This window comes from Pristis pectinata, chromosome 8 (genome assembly GCF_009764475.1).
Source record: "Pristis pectinata isolate sPriPec2 chromosome 8, sPriPec2.1.pri, whole genome shotgun sequence".
Taxonomy (NCBI): domain Eukaryota; kingdom Metazoa; phylum Chordata; class Chondrichthyes; order Rhinopristiformes; family Pristidae; genus Pristis; species Pristis pectinata.
Genome location: NC_067412.1, coordinates 56,568,001 through 56,590,233, shown reverse-complemented (window position 1 = coordinate 56,590,233; position 22,233 = coordinate 56,568,001). Strand labels below are relative to the sequence as shown.

Below are 22,233 nucleotides of genomic sequence, written 5' to 3'. Positions count from 1 at the left end.
CTTACAGGGGGATGCCCCTGACTTAGAAAAACAAGTATGGAAGGCGCACAGGTGTATGCACTCTGCACCACATGGCCTCTGGACCACTCCAGTCGGTCAAGTATCTATACCTGATTCTTTGTTACCAATGCTTATTGACTGCCTGCATTCTGACACCCACCTTGGCAAGGGGGGAATGAGTAATATTTTACTATGTACCTGGTGGCACCCCAGATTGGAGGAAGCAGCACAAGGCAAAATACGATCATGTTTACTATGCCAACAAACCGATGCTGGGAAAGGGGTGAGGTGCGCCGCAGGCAGAACCCCCTTGTCAGGGGGACCTTCTGAATGTATACAACTCGATTTTATTGAATTACCGCGGGTACATTGCTAAAACCAATGTCTTATTATTGTTGATGTATTTAATAGATGGATTGAAGCTTCTCCTACCACTAACAATAAGGCCTCAATGGTGGTGAAATTATTGCTTACAGAGATCACACCGAGGTTTGGGGTACCCCGACAGATTAGTTCAGACAATGGTCCTGACTTCATAGGGAAAATAAATAAGGAGTTGTGCGAAGCACTGCATATCAAACAACAGTTCCATTGCACCTACCACCCTCAGGCAGCGGCACCCTGAAGAATAAATTGACTAAACTAGTGTCAGAAGACAGGTCTAAATTGGCTGAAGGTTCTCCCATTAGCTTTATACCACATGAGAATTACTCCCCACTTGGCCACCGGGGTGTCGGCTGCCGAAATCGTCTATGGACGCCCAGGAAGAACCTCATGGGATGCTGATACCTAGCCCCCCACCCAGGTTGACCTTAAGATCACGGGGAATGAACTACAAAGATATTTCAGGCAACTTACAACCTCGTTAAAGTTCCTTCATGCACAGGTGAAGAGCACAGTTACACAGCAGGAGGGAAAGGATGCAGAGTTGCCTAACCTGGAAATTGGAGAGTCGGTGCTGATATGGGACTGGGAACGACCTAAGCTGGGACCTCAGTGGAAAGGCCCCTTCCAGATACTACTCCAGACTCCTACAATGGTGAAAGTACAGGGCCAGGAATGCTGGATTCATCTAAGTGACTGTAAACGATGACCACCAGAAGGAAAATGATACTTCTTAAATTTGGACTCTTTATCATTACCGGTACTCGTGTGTGGGCATTAGAGAATAATTTATTTTACAAAGCCCATATACAACTGCACAGCAATCGCACCGTTTGCTACCCCTTGGCAGAATCAGTAAAAGGTCTTTTTGTAGCCACACCAAGCTGGAGCGCCAAGGCTCTCTTAAGATATGAATACTCGAAAACAAAGTGCATTGGGCAGACGGGATCTTACGGGAGGGTGCTACCAGGTAAATGTTTGCAAGGAACCACAGCAGACCTAAGCAGCACAACTAGCCACCAGTCCTTCCCCCACTGCTTCAACGGTAAGGGATGGGGTTGGGGGCTAGCGATAGTACAGCACCCAATATCATGTGCCACCACCACTTGTAGAGAGAGAAAGTATGCATTAAAGGGAGGATGGTTTAGGTGTGAGTGTGCCAACATTAGGTGTGTTGAATACTTGCAGGGGAGCGATGGGTTTGTGGGGAAGGGAACGGTTCCCATGTGAAAGGGTCAAATGTCTCTTTGGAATGGCTAACCAGGGAAAGTTATCTGAGAATTCATGGGAGGAGAATTGCTGGAATCACTTGGTATTCTCAGATGCTTAGTCCACAGCAAACGGGCAATATAACCTGTTACCGAGCCAAGGAAAGGTATGTGCTCCTTTTTAATGGAACCTATACCACCGCCACCCCCACTCTGCCCACCTGGTTTGCAATAGGAGCGATTGGGCCAGTCATGGTCCCCTTCCCCCGGAAGGCTTGTATCCGACGAAGACTTGTAGTATGGTCAGTAAGTAAGGAATTCTACAAAGAATGGAGGGATCCTGTGGTAGTGGGATCATCGTTCGGCTATGCGTTCCTGAGTGCTTTCTGTCTCAAGGGGGTTCGGCAGGGACCATCGCCGCAAACAATCAGAACTACCTCATCTGCAGACTAAAACCATGCTGGGAGACTGCACCGTCAAGGGCCTGGAGGCAGCAAACCAGGAAATGGTGGAACTTCAACTTTATGCCCAACACACCCGGTATGCTGTGAACTACCTGTAAGCTCAGAAAGGGGGAGTATGTGCCATAATAGGGGATAAATGTGTCACCAATGTTATGGATGTGTCCTACAATATTTCCCATACCATTCTGGATATTCAGAAGCAAGTAGATAACTTTGGGCAGGGACTTGCAGGAGGGAAGGGTTGGTTGGGGTGGCTGATGGGAGGGTCAGTGGCATCATACCTGCTGCATGGAGCAGTAGGGCTTATAGTAATTATTATAATATGCTGTGTGGTGCTGACCTGCTTGAATACTTGTTGCAAGGTGTTTATTAATAAAATCTCGACCCCGTTCTAAGCACCCCTCTAGGTTATCATGATATGATAAAAGGGGGGAATGAGGAAGTGTAGGATTAATAAACTATAACTGTATTCATATCTTAAGACGGATGAGAATTATGACTGCTCGAAATACGGATTTAAAAAGTGTCCTTCAGGCCAGAACAGCCACACCACTGCTTTCCTGGGCTGGGTGCTGTGTGGTAATTGCTGTGTCTGGAACTTAATTGGATTCCCATTATTTTTGACTATAGGGATGATAGTCAAGCTTAATGGGAAATGGGAAGGCTGTCTCAAACAATGAAGGTGATACCTGCCTTTGTCTCACTCGGTTGCAAAACGATTAGCTGAATCTGGGGTGTGAGGCTGCTCTTTGTCCATCTGCAATAGCCCTTTGTCTGTTTCCTGTTCAACCAAGAACTCCAGCGCCTGAGTCATTAAAGCATGCGTGACAATGTTTGTATAAATTACTGTCTGCCCCCTCTGTATCTCAGAGAACTCCGCTGCGGAGTAAGGAGATTTCTCCCTAGCAATATATTGCTAAATAAACGCTTTTGAATTAACCTGTGGCACTGTGTGATCTTACAGCAGACAGAAGTGGGACTTCAAAATCGGGATAACACCAGGACTCAAGGGCCTGAGTTATAAGGAGAGGTTGGGCAGCTATAAGACTTTATTCCTTGGAGTGTAGGAGATTAAAGAGTGACCTTAAAGAGGTGTATAAAATCATGAGGGACATTGATAAGATGAATGCACAGTCTTTTTCCCAAGGAATGGAAATCCAAAACTAGAGGGGATAGGTTTGTGAGAAGGGAAAGATTTAAAAGGGGTAACATCTTCACACAGAGGGTGGTGTGTAGATGGAACAACTGCCAAAGGAAATAGTTGAGGTGGGTACAATAACAACATTTAAAACACAGTTGGACCGGCACATAATTGGAAAGGTTTAGAGGGATACAGGCCAAATGAAAGCAAATAGGTCTAGCTTACATGGGCACCTTGGCCAGAATGGACAAGTTGGGCCGAAGAACTCAATGGGTCAAGCAGCATCTGTGGAGGCAAAAGGGATGCACTGGTATTTCAGGTTGAGACCTTGCATTAAGATTTGAGGAGAAGAGGAAAGATTGCCAGTATATAGAAGTATGGGGAAGGGGTGAGACAGGAGCTGGTAGCTGATAGGTGGAACTGGATAAGAGGTGTCTGGAGTGAGGAGCAGGCTGCATCTGTGCAGATGGTACTGGGTAGGGGAGAGGAGGGATGGAAAAAGTGACCACAGGAAGAGAGAACATGGGAAAGGAACACAGGAAGTGTGAATTACCTGAAATTGGAAAATTCAATACTCATACCATTGGGTTGCATTCTACCCTAGTAGAATATGAAGTGCTGTTCATCCAGTTTCTGTCTGGCCTCACCATGGTTGCTAAGGGAACAGGAAAGGAGATGAAATGAAGTTCAAGATGAACGCTGTGGACAGAGCGCAGTTGTTCTGCAAAACAGTTGCCTGGTCTGTGCTTGGTCCTTCCAATATCGAGGAGGCTGCATTGTGAGCACCGAATGCAACAGACCAGGTTAGAGGAGGTGCAGGTGAATCTCTGACTCACCTGGAAGGACTGTTTAGGTCCCTGGATGGTGGTGAGGGAAAAGGTGAAGGAACAGGTGTCGGACCTCCTACGGTTGCAGGCAAAATGTCAGGGAATGGGGAGGGGGGTGGGAAGGGACGAATGGATCAGGGAGTCACACAGACAGTGGTCCATGCAGAAAGCTGGAAGGGGGAGAGAGGGGAAGACATAACAGTGGTTGGACCTGGAGGAAATGGTGAAGGATGAACTGCTGGATTCAGAGCCTAGTGGGGTGAAAGGACAGAACCAGAGGAACTCTATTTCTGTTGCCTGGGGAGGGGAAGGGGTGAGGGTAGACATGCGAGAAATGAAGGAAATGCACGTGATAGTTCCATCAAATATGGTAGAGGGGAACAAAAGAGCTGGTCATTGACTTCAGGAAAGGGGGCAGAGTACACGCATCTGTCTACACCAACGGTGCTAAGGTTGAGAGGGTTGAGAGCTTTAAGTTCCTAAGAGTGAACATCATCTATAGCCTGTCCTGGTCAAACCACCTAGATACCATGGCCAAGAAGGCTCACCAGCGCCTCTACTTCCTCAGGAGGCTAAAGAAATTTGGTATGTCCCCTTGGACACTCACCAACTTTTATCGATGCACCATAGAAAGCATCCTATCGGGATGCATCACAGCTTGGTATGCCAACTGCTCTGCCTGGGACCACAAGAAACTGCAGAGAGTTGTGGACACAGCCCAACGCATCACAGAAACCAGCCTCCCCTCCATGGATGCTGCCTATACCTCTCACTGCCTTGGTGAAGTAACCAGCATAATCAAAGTCCCCACCCTCCCGGGTCATTCTCTCTTCTCTCCTCTCCCATCAGGCAGAAGATACAGGAGCCTGAGGGCACATAACACCAGTCTCAAGGATACCTTCTATCCCATTGTGATAAGACTATTGAATGGTTCCCTTATATGATGAGATAGACTCTTGACCTCACAATCTACCTTATTTGACCTTGCACCTTATTGTCTACCTGCAATGCACTTCCCTGTAGCTATGACACTTTACTCTGTATTCTGTTATTGTTTTTTACCCTGTAATACCTCAAAGCACTGTGTAATGAATTGATCTGTATGACTGGTATGCAAGACAAGTCTTTCACTGTACCTTAGTACAAGTGACAATAATAAAGCAATTCCAGCACCAATACCAATACCAAAAGGAGTCCTAGAGCAGAAAGCCTCAGTTTGAGAACAGGTGCATCAGAGACAGAGAAACATGGAAAAAAGGATGGCAACCTTACAGGAGACAGGGTGGGGGAAGGTGTAGTTGGGCACAGCAGATCTGATCTTGGCCTCAGAACCATTTTCCCACTTTCTCTATGCCTCCAAGCTCCCTTGCGGTTCAAATATCTGTCAACCTCTGCAGTTTCACTTCACTTAAATGGTTTTGAATTGCCAGCAGTGATTAAATTCAAAATTTATTGCTTGAAATGTCAAGATATGGAATCATGTACAACTGCAATTTGATCCTACCACAAGCACAAATGTTGGATACAAGGACAACACCATTTGTTTGGCATGCCCCAAATTTGCTGTTTACGTGCCTCAAAGGGTGTTAAGAGATGAAGTTCACTGTGAAAAAGTAACATGTCTTGATGACTACTGCCTGGTGGCTCTGATATCCACCATCATGAAGTGCTTCAAGAGGCTGGTCATGGTACATATCAACGCCAGCCTCCCAGACAACCTCCACCCACTGCATTTCTCCTACCGCTGAAATAGGTCCACAGCAGATGCCATCTCACTGGTCCTACTCTCATCTCTGGAACATCTGGATAATAAAAACACCCATATCTGACTACTATTTATTGACACAGCTCCCCCTTCAATACCATAATTCCAAACAAACATCTTCAAACTCCTAGATCTAAGACTCAGCACCCCTCTCTGCAACTGGATCATTGACTTCCTGACCAACAGGCCATATTCAGTCAGAACAGGAAGCAACACTTCCAACACAATTATCTTCAACACTGGTGCCCTGCAAGATTGTGTGCTCAGCCCCTTACTTTACACCCTATACACTCGTGACTGCATAGCTATATTCTGCTCTAACTCCATCTGCAAGTTCACAGATGACACCACCATAGTGGGTCGGTTCTCAGACAACAAAGAGACAGAGTACAGGAAGGAGATAGGAGATAGAGAGCCTATGGCATGGTGTCAAGACAACAACCTTTCCTTCAATGTCAGCAAAATAAAAGAGATGGTCAATAACTTCAGGAAGCAGGGTGGGGCACACGCCCCTGTTTGTATCAATAGTGCTGAGGTGGAGATGGTTGAGAGCTTCAAGTTCCCAGGTGTAAATATCACCAATAGCTTCTCCTGATCCAACCATGTAGATGTTATGGCTAAGAACACACACCAAGTGCCTCTACTTCCTACTGTTTCTTTCACTCATAACACATGTCCCCATTGACCCTCACCAATGTTTATAGATGCGCTATAGAAACATCCTATCTGGATGCAAAACAGCTCTGGCAACTGCTCTGCCCAAGAGTACAAGAAATTACAAAAAGTTGTGGACACAGCTCAGTCCATCACAAAAACCAGCCTCACCTCCATGGACTCTGCCTACACTTCCCGTTTCCTCAGTAAAGCAGCCAACATAATCAAAGACCCCTCCTATCCCAGTCATTCTCTCTTCTCCCCCTTTCCATTGGGCAGAAGATACAAAAGCCTGAAAACACGCACCACCAGGCTCAAGCTTCTATCCTGTTGTTATAAGACTCTTGAATGGACCTCTTGCATGATAAAGGTGAACTCATGATCTCTCCATCTACCTTGTCGTGGCCTTTGTACCTTATTTATCTACCTGTATTGTATTTTCTCTGCAACGGTAACTGTAAAACTATATTCTGCCTATTATTGCCTTTCTCTTTGTACTACCTTGATGTACTTATGTCTGGAATGATCTGTATGGCATGTAAAACAAAGCTTTTCACTGTATCTTGGTACATGTGACAACAATAAACCAATTACCAAAGGATGACAAAGGCTTGAATGTTTCCATTTAAATCCATACCATTTTGCTTCATTTTTCCATTTGAAGACAAATCAGCCCATGAAGCATAAACAGCATTATACAGTTAAAATGAACTGTACCTGACTAGGCAGATGCAGGGGAAATGATACTTGGTATAATCTAGATAAAATCTGTGTGCACATTTTGAGTATTTCATCGGAAAGCAAAAAATTACAGGTGGTGGAAATCTGAAATAAGAACAAACAGCGTATGAATAATCAGCGGGTTTGGACAGAAGGTTATTGACCTGTAACAGTGCAGTTCTCCACATAGGCCATCTGGGCCAGTGAGTATTTCAAGAAGTTTATTTTTTTTCAATTTGCTGTATTTAGATTGCTACTTGTTAAAAGTTTTTTGAGATTGCAACCTGCAGAATAGAACAGAAAAGGCAAACCAGTAGAAATAATGTATTTATACTTTCAGAAAGATTTCAGTTAGGTGCCACACAAGAGTATACTTAACAAAGTTATAGTACATGGTATCAAGAATAATATTCTAGTTTGGCCTAATAGACAACAAATTGAGAGCAGAATAAACAAGTCATTTTTGGGAAGATGGGAAGTTGTGACTTGTGAGGTTATTTTTGGGGTCCCAGCTGTTCACAATCTATATCAATGATTTAGATGAAGGGACCAGGTGTAATATATCCAAGACTGAAGATACAAAAATAGGTTGCAGAGTGAAGCTTTATGGGGATATAGATAGGCCAAGTGCATGGCAGATGGAATATAAATGTGGAAAAATGTGAGGTCTGAAGGAAAAAAATAGAAAAGTAATGTGTTCCTTTAAATGCTGGGTGCTTGAAAGAGGTTGATGTTCAGAGGATCCTGGGTGTCTTTCTACACAAATCACTTACAACAAGCAATTATGAAGGCTAACAGCCTTTATTGCAAGGGGATTTGAGTATAAAAGTAAAGATGCCTTACTGAAATTATATAGGGCCTTGGTGACACCATACTGGAAATACAGTGGAGACTCCAGACTTCTCCCTAAGGAATAGTTTACTTGCAATATAAGGAGTGCAACAAATGTCCATCACATTGATTCTTGAAATGTGGGAACTGTCCCACAAGATTGTGCAGACTAACCCTAAAGTCTCTGGAGTAAATGAAGAGAAGGCTGCACAAGTAAGTAAAAAGTGGTCAGGTAGTGCTGCTGCAATGAAAATTTGATTTCCCAGAACTGCCATAAGGTGTTTCCAAAGCAAAACAATGTGACCCAGTGTCATTAATTAATACTCCACACTAGCATTGCATGTTGAATGACCCCTTTCCCACACAGTCAGAGTCACGTAGCACAGAAACAGGTCCTTTGTCCCACCATACCTGTGCCAGCCAACATAGACAGAGCATCATACAGCACAAGAACAGGTTTTTCGGCCCGCTGAACCTGTATTGACCACCAAGCACTCAGTTACGCTCGTCCTACACCAATCCAAGCACTTGACCTATACACTTCCATGACATGGTGTTTCACATGCTCATCTAAATCCTTTGTAAATGTTGGGAGAGAATCGGCCTCCACCACCCCCATAGGCATCCTTTGGGTAAAATATTCCTAACTTGAATCTCCTTGGCATCTTCTACTCTTTGCCTTCAGTCTATGCCTTCTGGTTATAGACATCACAGCTCAGGGGAAAGCTTTCTCACCATTTACCATATCTCATAATTTTGTACACCTCAATCAGATTGCCCCTCAGCCTTTCCTGCTCCTAAAATAGAAACACAACCTATCCTCATAGCTGAGATGCTCCATCATAGGCAACATCCTAGTGAATATCCTCTGTACCTTCTCCAGTGCAATCATATCCTTCCTACGGTGTGGTCACCAGAACTCCACACAATACTCCAGCTGTGACCTAAGCAAAGTTTTATGAAGTTATACCATAACCTCCCAGCTCTTAAAATCTCTGCCCTGGCTAATGAAGACAAGTATCCATATGCCTCTTCACCACCTTATCCGCCTATGCTGCTGCCTCTGGGAATCCTTGGGCATGTACACCAAGATCTCTCTGTTCCTCAGCACTTCCTAGGGTTCTACCATTCATTGTGTGTATCCTAGACTTATTCATCCTCCTAAAATGCATCACCTCACATTTTACAGGATTAAATTCCATCTGCTGTCTCTCTGCCCATCTCATCAGTCTGGTCCTGCACCCAAAAATGACCTGGCGCACAATCAACTACACCACCAATCTTCATGCCATCTGCAAACCTGCTAATCATACTTCCTGCATTCATGTTCAGAGAGCTAATGTGTATATAAAACAGTAAGGTTCCTATCACTTATCCCACCACTAGTCACGGAGGTCTAATTGCAAGACAACCCTCCACCATCACCTCATGTCTCCTATTATCAAGTCAGTTATCATCTATCAAGTCAGTTATCATCTATTATCACCTCTGGACTGGTCTTCTATATGAGATCTTGTCAAACGGTTTACTGAAATCCATGTCAACTACATGGGCTGCAATATCCTCACTCGCTCACTTAGTCATCTCCACAAAAAATTCAAGCTAGTCAGACAGGATCTCCCTAACAAAGCCATGTTGACTATTCCTGATCAATCCCTGCCTCTCCAACTGCAGACTAATCACCTCCTTCAGAATTTTTTTCTCAATAATTCCCTACCACTGGGAATTCACATGCCTGTAATTACCTGTCTTATCCCTACTGCCCTTCTTGAATAAAGGTACCACATTCACTGACCTCCAGTCAGCTAGCACCTTTTCTGTGGTGAGAAATGTTTTGAACATTTTTTGTACCAATCTCCTCCCTTGCCTTCCGTGACAGTCAGTGATATATCTCATCAAGCCCTGATTCACCTTTAAGTCCGATAACACATCTAATACATCCTCCTTTTCCATAATAATTTATTCTTAACTACCTTCCTCCCTGAATTCGCCAAATACAATATCCCTCTGTAGTGAATGCAGCTAAGAAGACTTAATTTAAGACTTTGTCTATGTCCTCTGGTTCCGCATAGTGATTGCCTCTTCGTGTCTTGATGCAGGGTCTCAATCCGAAACATCGACTATCCCTCTGCCTCCACAGATGCTGCTCAACCTGCTAAGCTCCTCTAGCAGTTTGTTTTTTTGCTCCAGATTCCAGCATCTGCAGTCTCTTGTGTCTCTCTTTGTCCCAAATGGAGCCTGCTCTTTCGCTGGTTACTCTCTTGCCTTTAATGTACTTATAAAATGCTTTGGGATTTTCCTTACTCTTGTTCTCTAGTGCCATTTTGTGCCCTCTCTTTTCCCTCCTAATTATTTTTTACATAACTCTCCACACATTTTGTACTACTGTAGGTATATCCTGTTTTCAGTTTTCTAAACCTGCCATAAACTACTTTTTCTTTCTTTATCCAACCCTCAAAATTGCTTGAAATCCAAGGTTCCTGGACTTGTTGGCATTACTTTCACCATGATGAGATCACAGTGGCCTTGAACTCTCACTATTGCATTTTTTTAATCACTCCCACTGGTTGCTTGTCAACATACCTGCAAGGAGCTGCTTCCAATCAACTTTTTGTCAGGTCTTGTCTTATATTAAAATCAGCCTTCCCCCAGTTCAGGATCTTAATTTCTGTTCTATCCTTATCCTTCCCCATAACAAAAAAATACAGAGTTATAGTATCATCCCCAAAATGGCAGTATATATATATACACACAGACTCAAAAAGCTCTCCTGGATACACTTTAAAAATTAAACCCCTCGGAAATGTTCATATTAACACAACCCCAATTTAATATTGGAGAAGTCAAAATGCCCTACTACTATTATGCTATTTTTGTTTCACTTTTCTGTTATTTGCCTACACACAAGTTCCTCCATCTCCTGCTGACTGTTTGGAAGCCTGTCATACATTCCCAGCAGAGTGATTGGCTCCTTTTTATTTCAAAGCTCCACCCATATGGCCTTTCTGAAAAATTTTCTGGGACATCCTCCCTCCTTACATCAGTAATGGACCCCTTGATTAATATTATAATGCCATCTCCTCTTTTGTATCACTATGTCACACCTGAAGGTTCTGTAGCCTGGAATTCCATGTGCATATTGTGCGCCAATCATGGCATTTGCACTGGTGTTTATCAAACACATAAGTGTGGGTTTGCATTTTTAAGGATTTGGCAAGTTATTCATGTGTTAAAACACAAACATACACCAACACAGTGCACAAAAACACTGCACAACACAAAATGAATTTCCAGGCCAATGTGCTTCAAATTACTCCCAACCTGAAAATTGGTTTTGCTGAACACAGAAAAAAAATGGTCTCTCTGCCTCTGTAAACTCTTTCTTACTGATCAACAAAATAGACTGATGTTAGTTCTTCTCATGATCCACCTTGTGAACTGAATGAAAATTTGAATATCTTCTTTATCAATCTTTGCTTTGGGTAGACACATTTTAACAAAATATGTTGATGAGAAGACTGCTCTTCTGGTTATCAACAGATTTACCCAAGCATGAATAAGGTTTAAAGAATAAACATGTTAGGTTTAAATAAATCATTCCACCAGAAAACTGAAGTAAAGAAAAAGAATGATTTAGCATGAATGTGTTAAAAGCAACTCTTACCTTGCTGATATTTCACAGTACTGTTCACAGGACATTTTAACAAGTGCTGTTGTTTGTGTTAGAAGCTTCAATACATCATTACTGACATATAAAGTTAGAAATTCCTGGCCACACAGCCAGCAGGCTCCTGCATTAATGGAGATATAAATTCATTTCCTTTAAACACTTTAATGCCTCCATTAACATACAGGGAAGAAGAATATAAATTTGCAAGATCACTACCGGTAGATTTTAGTGCATATTCTTAATATTTTTTAATCTAAAAAATAAAGACTCTAACTCAAAGATTCCCAAAAGAAAAATGGCATTTTGTGTATAAATACTGACATTTTGTGTACAGTTGGAATTCATCTTGCATATGTTCAAATACATATGGTGAACTGAATAACCACCTGGTTCTTGAACCAACTGGCACAACCTAATCACCAGAGCTTAGCAACACTATGACCACGTTACACTAAAATGGACTTTTTTTGTTCTAATTTGTTCTTTCTTGTAAAAATTGTGCTATATTTATGTTTAATTTAGTTTTTTCTTGTGAATGCTGTTTATATGATGCCATGTGCCTGTGAACCAGCTGCAAGTAAGTTTTTCATTGCATCTCTACATACATGAACTTGTGCATATGGCAATAAACTCGGACTTTGACATTAAGACAATTCTATGGACTATTAGCCTTGGTAACCTTTATCATAAATTCCTAATTTTGCTTGTCATTTTCAAAGGTCAGTTAAGAATCAACCACATTACATGGATTAGGAATCACATTTAGACTAGGCCTGGATGGCAGACTTTCTCCTTCAAAGGGCTTCAGGAAACTAGACATATTCCAAAAACACTGTAATCATTACAAATACTAATTCTTCAGTCTATATTTATTTAACTACCTGTACTTACCTCCTGCAACCCTGTGACTTGATGTGAACTCATATTTCTGCTTTTTGAATCCAGGCCTGTAGTTTACTAATCCAGTCCTACAACCACTGTGCTGCCTTATTTCATAACTTTAAATAAAACAAGAAAATGCTGGAAATACTCAGCTGACCAGACTGCTTCTGAAGAGAAATTAATTAACATTTTGGGTCAAAACCCCTTCTTAGAATTGGGACAGAGACAAAAACAGTTCATTGAGCTGCAGGGAGGGTGGGGGAGGGGAATGTCTCTGATAGGGTGACCATGGGGATAAGTTATTTTGTCAATGAGCGAATGGGAACAGTTAAAGAGATAGAACACAGACTAAAGAATGTAGCAGTTGCAAAATGCAGAGCAGGAAGACATGCCAGGAAGGTCATGCTGGGCATGTACTTCACTTTCAGAGGGAAATAAATGGAAAATAAAAACAACCTGACCCAACATCACAGATGGATGACTGATATATTGGCTCGACTTGTTGGTCTTTCATTCCTTTGTATTCTCTTGAAGTGGAGAACGTGCCCAGCCTGACCTATCAGGCGTGCCTTCCTGCTCTGCATTTCACAATTCCTATGTTCTTACTCTCTATCTGCTTCCATTCACTCATTGATCAGATAACCTTGTTTAAGGCTTATGGTCATGGTCACCCTGGTTTTACTCTTTCAGAGACATTCCCCTCCCACACTGTCTCGGCAGCTTAACAAGCTTCCTTTCTGTCAAAAGGTCTTTGACCTGAAACATTAACAGTGTTTCTATAGATGGGGCTTGACTTGCTGAGTACTCCCAGCATTTTCTGTTCTAATTTTAGATTTCCAGCATCTGCAGTTTTGTTCATTCTCATAATGTTAAAGTTTTGACATTTTCTGTAATCTTGACCAAAAATGTTCACTTCAGTCTTTGCTGAGATCCTTGGGACCATATGTATACTACATGATTAATTAACAGTTGCAGTGGGGTTTTTTTTGCCTTTATTGACAAACAAAACTACATGCTTTAAAAATATAGGGAACATTTTGAATTGTCACTGGAGAAGGACTCTAGTGCCACTCTCACAACTTCTTCATCTTCATCACACCTATTCTGGTGGTGCTCCCTTCTGGGCTAGAACTTCTGAAATGTCTTTCTTTTTCCTCAGCTCAAAATATCCTTGAGTCCTGGCGTCATAGAGTTGTACAGCATAGAAACAGGCCCATCAACCTACCGCATCTAAGCCCACCATCATGCCTCTCTATACTAATCTCACTTGCCTGCATTGACTCCATATCTCTCTATACCCTGCTCATTCAAGTACCTGTCCAGATGCCTCTTAAATGTTGTTACTGTTCCTGCCTCCACCACCTCCTCTGGCAGCTTCTACAATGCCATTTACACTTTGTGTGAAAAAACTACTTCTCAGATTCCCTTTAAACCTCCTCCCTCCCATGTTAAGTTTATGCCCTCTAGTATTAGACACCACTGTCATGGAAATGGACTCTGACTATTTACCCTATCTAAACCTCGCATAATTTAATATTGTAATAGAGTCACAGAGTGACACAGCAGAGAAACATGCCTTTCAGCCCACCACATCCGTGCCAAACTTTTTGCCTATCTGCACAAATCTCACTGCCTACAGGTTTGTATCCTTCTATGCCTTGCCTATTCAAGTGTCTGTTTGTTAAATGAAATGATTGTATCAGATTCAACCACATCCTCTAGCAGCAAGTTCTAGATATCAACCACACTTTGCATAAAAAAACGTTCCTCTCAAATCCTCTTTAAATTGCTTCCTTTCACCTTTAACCTATGCCCTTTGTTTTTGATTCTGACTATCTACCCCATCTATGCCTCTTATAATTTTAAATACCCCCATCAAGTCACCATTCAGCCTCCTTCACTCCAGGGAAAACAAACCCAGCCTATCCAATCTCTCTTCAAGACAAAACTCCTTCAATCTATTCTTAAATAAAAGAATAACATTAGCCAGCCTCCAGATTTCTGTTACCTCACCCATGACTAACAAAGATGCAAAAATCTCTGTCAGGACAGGGTATCTACTCCCTTACTTCCCGTAGCAGCCTGGATTGATCTCATCCGGCCCTGGGGATTTATTAACTGTTATGCTTTCCATGACTTTTAACACTTATGCCTTCTTAATACTGATGTCCTCCAGACTAATAACATATCCCTCCCTGAACCCACTATCTTCCACATTCTTCTCCTTGGTGAATACTTATGAAAAGTATTAATTTAGGGCTTTGCCTACATCCCCTGGCTTCACAAAGAGGATTTGGTCCCAAAGAGGATGCAGTCTCTTGCTGGCTATCCTCTTGCTCCTGATACATGCAAAGAATATCTTGGAATACTCCTTAATCTCATTTGTCAAGGATATTTCATGGTCCCCCTTAGCCCTCCTGGTTTCTTTCTTAAATTCTTCCCTGGGAGAAAGACTCTGACTACCTACGCATCTATGCTACCTATGCCTCTCACAAATTTATACAGTATAGCTCAACATCAGGGAATTTCCCTTAGCCTCTGACACTCCAAGGAAAACAATCCAAGTTTGCACAACTCTCCTTATAGCTAACACTCTCTAATTCAGGCAAAAACCTGGTGAACCTCTTCTGCACCCTCTCCAAAGCCTCCATAACCTTCCTGTAGTGTGGCAAACAATAGTGTAAACAATATTCCAAATGTAGCCAAACCAAAGTTTCATACAGCTGCAATGTACTTCCTGACATTTATAGTCATTGCCTCGCTGATGAAGGCAAGCAGACTGTACACCTTCTTTACTACCCTATCCATTTATGTTGCCAAGTTAATCAGATTTTGGTGCACATAAGCCCATCTCACTACCGGCACTTCCCTTTCACTAAGATGTTGACAGTAAAAAAAATACTTTTGGATGTTTGAACATTATTAAAAATTTTTTTATTGCTACTAACATCCTTTTTCTTATTTTAATAACAACGTGAGTTTAAGCCTCAAGAATAATCTACAATAAATCTTTACATGCTTTTATGCATAGATTTTGGAGATGGCTCAGGGGCTTGTAAACATTTGATCATGAAGGATAAACATATTCTAATAAATTGTGTGTATTGGCTGATGATTTTGATACCCAGTTTCAGGCAAAATATATTATTTTCTAGAATTTTATCCAGCGTAGATTTATACAACATGCAAACAGTTTCTTCAGCCCAGCTCGTCCATGCTGACCAGGGGGCCTATCTATGCTAATCTCATTTGCCTGCCTATATCCCTCTAAACCTTTCCTATTCATGAATCTATCCAAATTACTTTTAAACATTGCAACTGTACCCACCTCTACCACTTCCTCTGGCAGCTCGTTCCATATACACACCATCCTCTGTGCGGAAAAACTTGCCCCTCAGGCCCCCTTTAAATCTTTCCCCTCTCATCTTAAATCTGTGCCCTCTCATTTTAGACTGACTTACCCTAGGAAAAGGACTGTGGCTATCTACACTATCTATGCCCCTCATGATTTTATGAACCTCTATAAGGTTACAACTCAGCCTCCTTCACTCCAAGGATATCAGTCCCAGCTGATCCAATCTCTTCTTATAACTGAAGCCCTCCAGTCCAGGCAATATTCCTTTTCTTTTCTGCATCCTTGGAGTATAATCACATCTTTCTGATAAGATAGCAACTAGAAATACAAACAATATCCCATGTGCGGCCTAGCCAGCATTTTATGCAACTGTAATATGATGTCGCAACTCCTATACTCAATGCCTCAGCTGATGAAGACAAGCATAACATATGTATTCGTCACCACTCTGTCTACCTGTGTCACCACTTTCAGGGAACTATGTACTTTTACCCCAAAGTCTTGCTGTTCAATAACATTCCCCAGGGCCCTGCCATTCACTGTGTATGTCATGCCCTGGTTTAACTTCCCAAAATACATCAATTTGCTCTTATGAGTTAAATTCCATCTGCCATTCCCTTGCCCATTTTCCCAGTCGATCTAGATCCTGTTGTAACTTAAGGCAACCTTCTCCACTGTCCACTGTACCACCAATTTTGGTGCCATCCACAAACGGACCAACCATGCCACCTACATTCTCTTCCAAATCATTACGTCAAACAATAAAGGATCCAATGCTGATCCCTGCGACACACCATTGATTTCAGGTCTCCAATCAGAAAAGCAACCCTCCACTACCACCATCTGTCTCCTAGCACCAAGCCAATTTGCTGTCTCACCCTGGTCCCATTAATTCTAACCTTCTGGACCAGCCTACCAAAAGGGACTTTGTCAAAGGCCTTGCTTAAAGTCCACAAAGACAACATCCACTGCCCTTCACTCATCAATCATCTTGGTCACCTCTTCAAAAAACTCTATCAAACTTGTGAGACATGATCTCCCATGAACAAAGCCATGTTGACTGTCCCTAATCAGTCCTTGCCTTTGCAAATGTAAATACATCCTGTCCTTCAGAATCCCTTCCAATAACCTTCCCACTGGTGATGTTTAGCTCACAGGCCTGTAGTTCCCTAGCTTTTCCTTGCAGCCCTTTTTAAATAAAGGCACAACATTAGCACTGTGGAAATGAGAAAAAGGCCTGAGTGAAGAGATTTTGTTTTTTTGCACTGGATGAGTACCAAAGGATCTTTGGAACTCAGATGAATTAACTGTTGCCTGAAGTGAAGAACCCATTTATTTTAAAGTGATGGACTTATCATTCTGTCTAAGCAAAGCTTCGTACATTTGTACATTTTTATAAGAAACATCTTATTAAGAAATATTTAATTATTGTTTGTTTGGGGCCATATTTTCCTCTGCTAACTTTACCAAGAGAGTAAGTGGAAACAAAAATTGGGGTTCCATTTGACAAAACTCAGTTGTGCTACTCATATTTTTAAATACTATGGGATTGAAAAGCAAAATGTAATCGTTACCTTGGATGTTATATTGCAGTGAGGATCACATGGTTCTGTGCAGACACAAATACATAAGTAAAACACATAAAACACAGAGGGATGTTGTCAACCTACATGCAATACAAATTTGATGGCTGCCATGTGAAATTGATTGACATATTTGCAATTACCATACACACTAGAGCATGCATGGGAAATCAGGTCTGAACTGCAGGAACAAGATCTATGATATTCCAAAGTGGACTGTATTAAGACACTTATGTATTATATTGATCCATTACATTAGCTACAGCAAAGTAAAAATATGAAAAAAATCACAATAATTATTCAGAGTTACTATACCTACACTGTAGAGATATAATATTTAGTAAGTGGTATACAACCCTCAAAATGTGTCACGTGTGGTTGTGCATAATTACTTCACCTTTACCTATGTACTTACAATTAACTCAATTCCAATTGACCTTTTGAAGATGAGAATACAAGGTATAAAAAATGTACCAGTTGAAATGACTTACTTTATAAAAATCCATATTATTAAAGGAGAGCAAAGGATTTCTCCCCATCTGATATTAACTCAGCTAACAGCATCAAATGAGGTTATTCAGTCAAGCATCTCATTGCAATTTGTAGGATAAGCATAAGATCTCAGTGGCTACAGCCTAAAGATATCACCTTGGCTGAGAAGGATATTGAGTCACAGAGTGACACAGCACGGAAACTGGGCAACAAACAATCTGCTGGAGGAAATCAGCAGGTCAAGCAGCGTCTGTGGGGGAAAGGAATTCCCCCACAGTTGCTGCTTGTGGGGGAATCTCTCCATCAGATTGTTTCTTGCTCCAGATTCTGGGTTCTGTCATCTCTTGTCTCCATGGAAACTGACCATTTGACCAACCACATCTATACCAACCGGTGTGCATATATCCATATTAATCCTATCTATAAACAATTGATCCTTAGCCTTCTATTTCAAGGCAATTCAAGTTCTTATCTAGACATTTCTTAAGTGCAATGGGATGTCCTGAGGTCATGAAAGGTTCCACATCAGTATAAGGTCTTTTTTACAGAGGAACTGCTGGTACTTTGGACAGAGTGGCAACATTTTGGACAGTAAAGATAGAGAGAACATCCAATGCCCATCTAAGTCTAATGTTAAGCCTTGTTGTTAATTAATTAATTGATCAAACATTTGAGAGAACCCTTGTGGCCAAAGATAAATGCACTAGGAGCAGTGGCCATGTGAAGTTTATGGAAGTTTAATGTTTAGTATTCAAATTAGGCTTCCTTAAAATAGGGACTCTCAATTTCTGTATTGGAAGCATACATGTCAAGATTACCACGAGTTCCATGAAGGAAACCCTAGACCTATGTAAAGGGGAAAGAAAGACACTTTTTGGATTCTTTTCTACTTCCTCACATCAGCGTTCACTGAACAGGCATCCCTGGGAGCCGACCAGCGGAAAGCAAGTGTCACAGTTTCCTGGACGACAGATGCGACCTGTCTTAATCTTCTCTACAAACCAAGAGGAAAAAATAAATTTCAGATTGCAGGTCAGCTGATGGACATTCTAAATTATTAGAACTGACCTTAATATTTTTCCACAAAAGGCTTGAGTTTGCAGTCAACAATAATTATTTCCTTCCAACTTGCACTGCCTCATGGGAGCTTGTAAGCTAACAGTTTTCTAAGTTAATGATAGGAAAACCAACAGCAAACTTATTGTTTAGGGATATTGAGCATAGTGTAAAGAAGACAAAGACACCACAGGAGATGCAAGGGACTGCAGATGCTGGAATCTGGAGCAAAAATCAAATTACTAGAGGAACTCAGCAGATTGAGCAGCATTTGTGGAGGCAGAGGGATAGTCAAGGTTTCAGGTCGAGTCTCTGGATCAGGAGTGAGAGTAAAGAGGAGAGATAGCCAACTTAAAGAGGTGGAGGAGGGGTGAGGCAGGAGCTGGCAAGTGATAGCTGGAGCCAGGTGAGGTGGGAAATGATGGGCAGATGCAGCCAGGTGGGGGGAAGGGGAGAGTGGAGATAGAGGCTGGAAGTTGATAACCAAAGACAACAAAGTGCTGCAGATTCTGATAAGGAAGGTGATAAGTGGAACGAGAGATGGGAGGGATGGTGGGTTGGTGGAACCAGCTGGTGAAGAGGATAGGGGACCCAGTGGGTTAAGACTGTGCATGATGAGGAGATGGAACCAGGTGGAGAAGGGGAAAGAAACTGGGTAATGGGGGGTTAGTTGAGGGGGTTTGGAAAGAATGGGGGAGGGGGGAGCAAGAGAAAGTAGATGGATCAGTAGGAGAGAGGAAGGAACGCAGGTTACCTGAAATTGTAAAATTCAATGTTCATACCATTGAGATCCCAAAACAATGGTGTTATATTCTATAGTTACAAACCTTATATTACCATTATCCAAAAAATATCTGGGGATGAGGGGGTGGTAGAACTTGAAATATGCTCATTAATATTATTCATTCATTACTAATCTGTGCAGAGTGTCAGAATGTATAAGCAGATATGCATACTGACAGATCTGTCTCCTGTACAGAATCCCAATGCAAAAATAGAAGAAAGAACAAGTTCCTGCAAATTGTTTCCTTTGCTATCTTAAAGGCACCATGAGACATATCTATTCCCCTGCCTCCCACCCACCGGCTGCCTTTCAGCCACTCTGATCTCTCTGTCCTTGGCCTCTTACATTGCTCTAACAAAGCTCAACACAAGCTCAAGAAACAACACCTCAACTTCCCACCCAAGGCAAGGATTGGTCTCCCCTTGTTGTCATCTTCTATCAGTCTCCACATTCAATGGATCATCCTTTGTACTTTCTGCTACCTTCAAGTTGATGTCACACCAAGGACATCTTCCCCTCCCCTCCCAAAGCATTCTGAAGGGATCATTCCTGGTTCTGAGTCCCATCTCCATCAACACCCACTCTCCTTCTCATGACTTAGAACCATAGAACCATAGAACCATACAGCACAAAACAGGCCCTTCGGCCTACCATGTTGTGCTGTCCGTCAAACCACCCTCACACTACCTAACCCTTTCCTCCCGCATATCCCCCCCATCCCACAATCCTCCATATGCCTATCCAACAAGCTCTTGAACCTGTCCAATGTATCAGCCTCCACCACCACCCCAGGCAGTGCATTCCATGCACCAACCACTCTCTGGGTGAAAAATCTCCCTCTGACATCTCCCCTGAACCTCCCACCCATAACCTTAAAGCCATGACCTCTCGCCTTGAGCATTGGTGCCCTGGGAAGGAGGCGCTGACTGTCTACTCTATCTATTCCTCTCAACATTTTATATACCTCTATCATGTCTCCTCTCATCCTCCTCCTTTCCAGTGAATAAAGCCCTAGCACCTTAAGCCTCTCCTCATATTCAATACTCTCTAATCCAGGCAGCATCCTGGTAAATCTCCTCTGCACCCTCTCCAACGCCTCCACATCCTTCCTATAATGAGGCGACCAGAACTGAACACAGTACTCTAAGTGTGGCCTAACTAGAGTTTTGTAAAGCTGCATCATCACCTCGCGGCTCTTAAACTCAATCCCGCGACTTATGAAAGCCAACATCCCATTGGCCTTCTTAACTGCTCTTTCCACCTGTGAGGCAACTTTCAATGAACTGTGAATATGAAGCCCCAGATCCCTCTGCTCCTCCACACTGCCAAGTACCTTGCCATTTACCCAGTACTCTGCCCTGGAGTTTGTCCTTCCAAAGTGTACCACCTCACACTTCTCCGGATTGAACTCCATCTGCCACTTGTCAGCCCAGCTCTGCATCCTATCAATATCCCTCTGTAAGCTCCGACAGCCCTCCACACTATCCAAAACACCGCCGATCTTAGTGTCATCCGCAAACTTACTAACCCAGCCCTCCACCCCCTCATCTAAGTCATCTATAAATATCACAAAAAGTAGAGGTCGCAGAACCGATCCCTACGGGACACCACTAGTCACTACCTTCCAATCCGAGGGCACTCCTTCCACCACAACCCTCTGCTTTCTACATGCAAGCCAATTCCTAATCCACACAGCCGCTTCCTTGGATCCCTTGGCCTCTGACCTTCTGAAGAAGCCTACCATGAGGAACCTTATCAAACACCTTACTAAAATCCATGTAAACCACATCCACCACACTGCCCTCATCAATCTTCCTGGTTACCTCCTCAAAGAACTCTATCAGGCTTGTGAGGCAAGATTTTCCCTTCACAAAGCCATGCTGGCTGTCCCTAATCAGTCCATGATTCTCTAGGTGTTCATAAATCCTATCCCTTAGAATCTTTTCTAACAGCTTACCCACCACAGACGTGAGACTCACCGGTCTATAATTCCCTGGCCTATCCCTATTACCTTTTTTGAACAAGGGGATAACATTTGCAACCCTCCAATCCTCTGGCACCATCCCCGTGGACAACGAGGACTCAAAGATCCTTACCAGTCGTTCAACAATCTCCTCCCTAGCCTCTCGAAGCAGCCTGGGGCAAAACCCGTCAGGGCCCGGAGATTTATCTGTCTTAATATTATTTAACAACTTCAACACATCCTCTCTCTTGATATCTACAACCTCGAGAACATTACCCCTACCAGCACTCCCTTCCGCGTCATCAAGACCCCTCTCCCTGGTGAATACCGAAGAGAAGTATTCATTGAGAACTTCTCCCACTTCCGCCACCTCGAGGCAAATTCTCCCACCTTTGTCCTTAATCGGACCTACCTTTACCCTAGCCATCCTCCTACCCTTTACGTACCTGAAAAA

The 22,233-nt window shown here is 42.6% G+C and overlaps 1 protein-coding gene across 1 annotated transcript in view; it reads right to left on the bottom strand.

Annotated features, from left to right (window-relative positions):
* LOC127573793 (5-hydroxytryptamine receptor 2A-like) overlaps positions 1-22,233 on the bottom strand; it is a 220,054-nt gene that overhangs the window by 114,086 nt on the left and 83,735 nt on the right. The window lies entirely within an intron of this gene.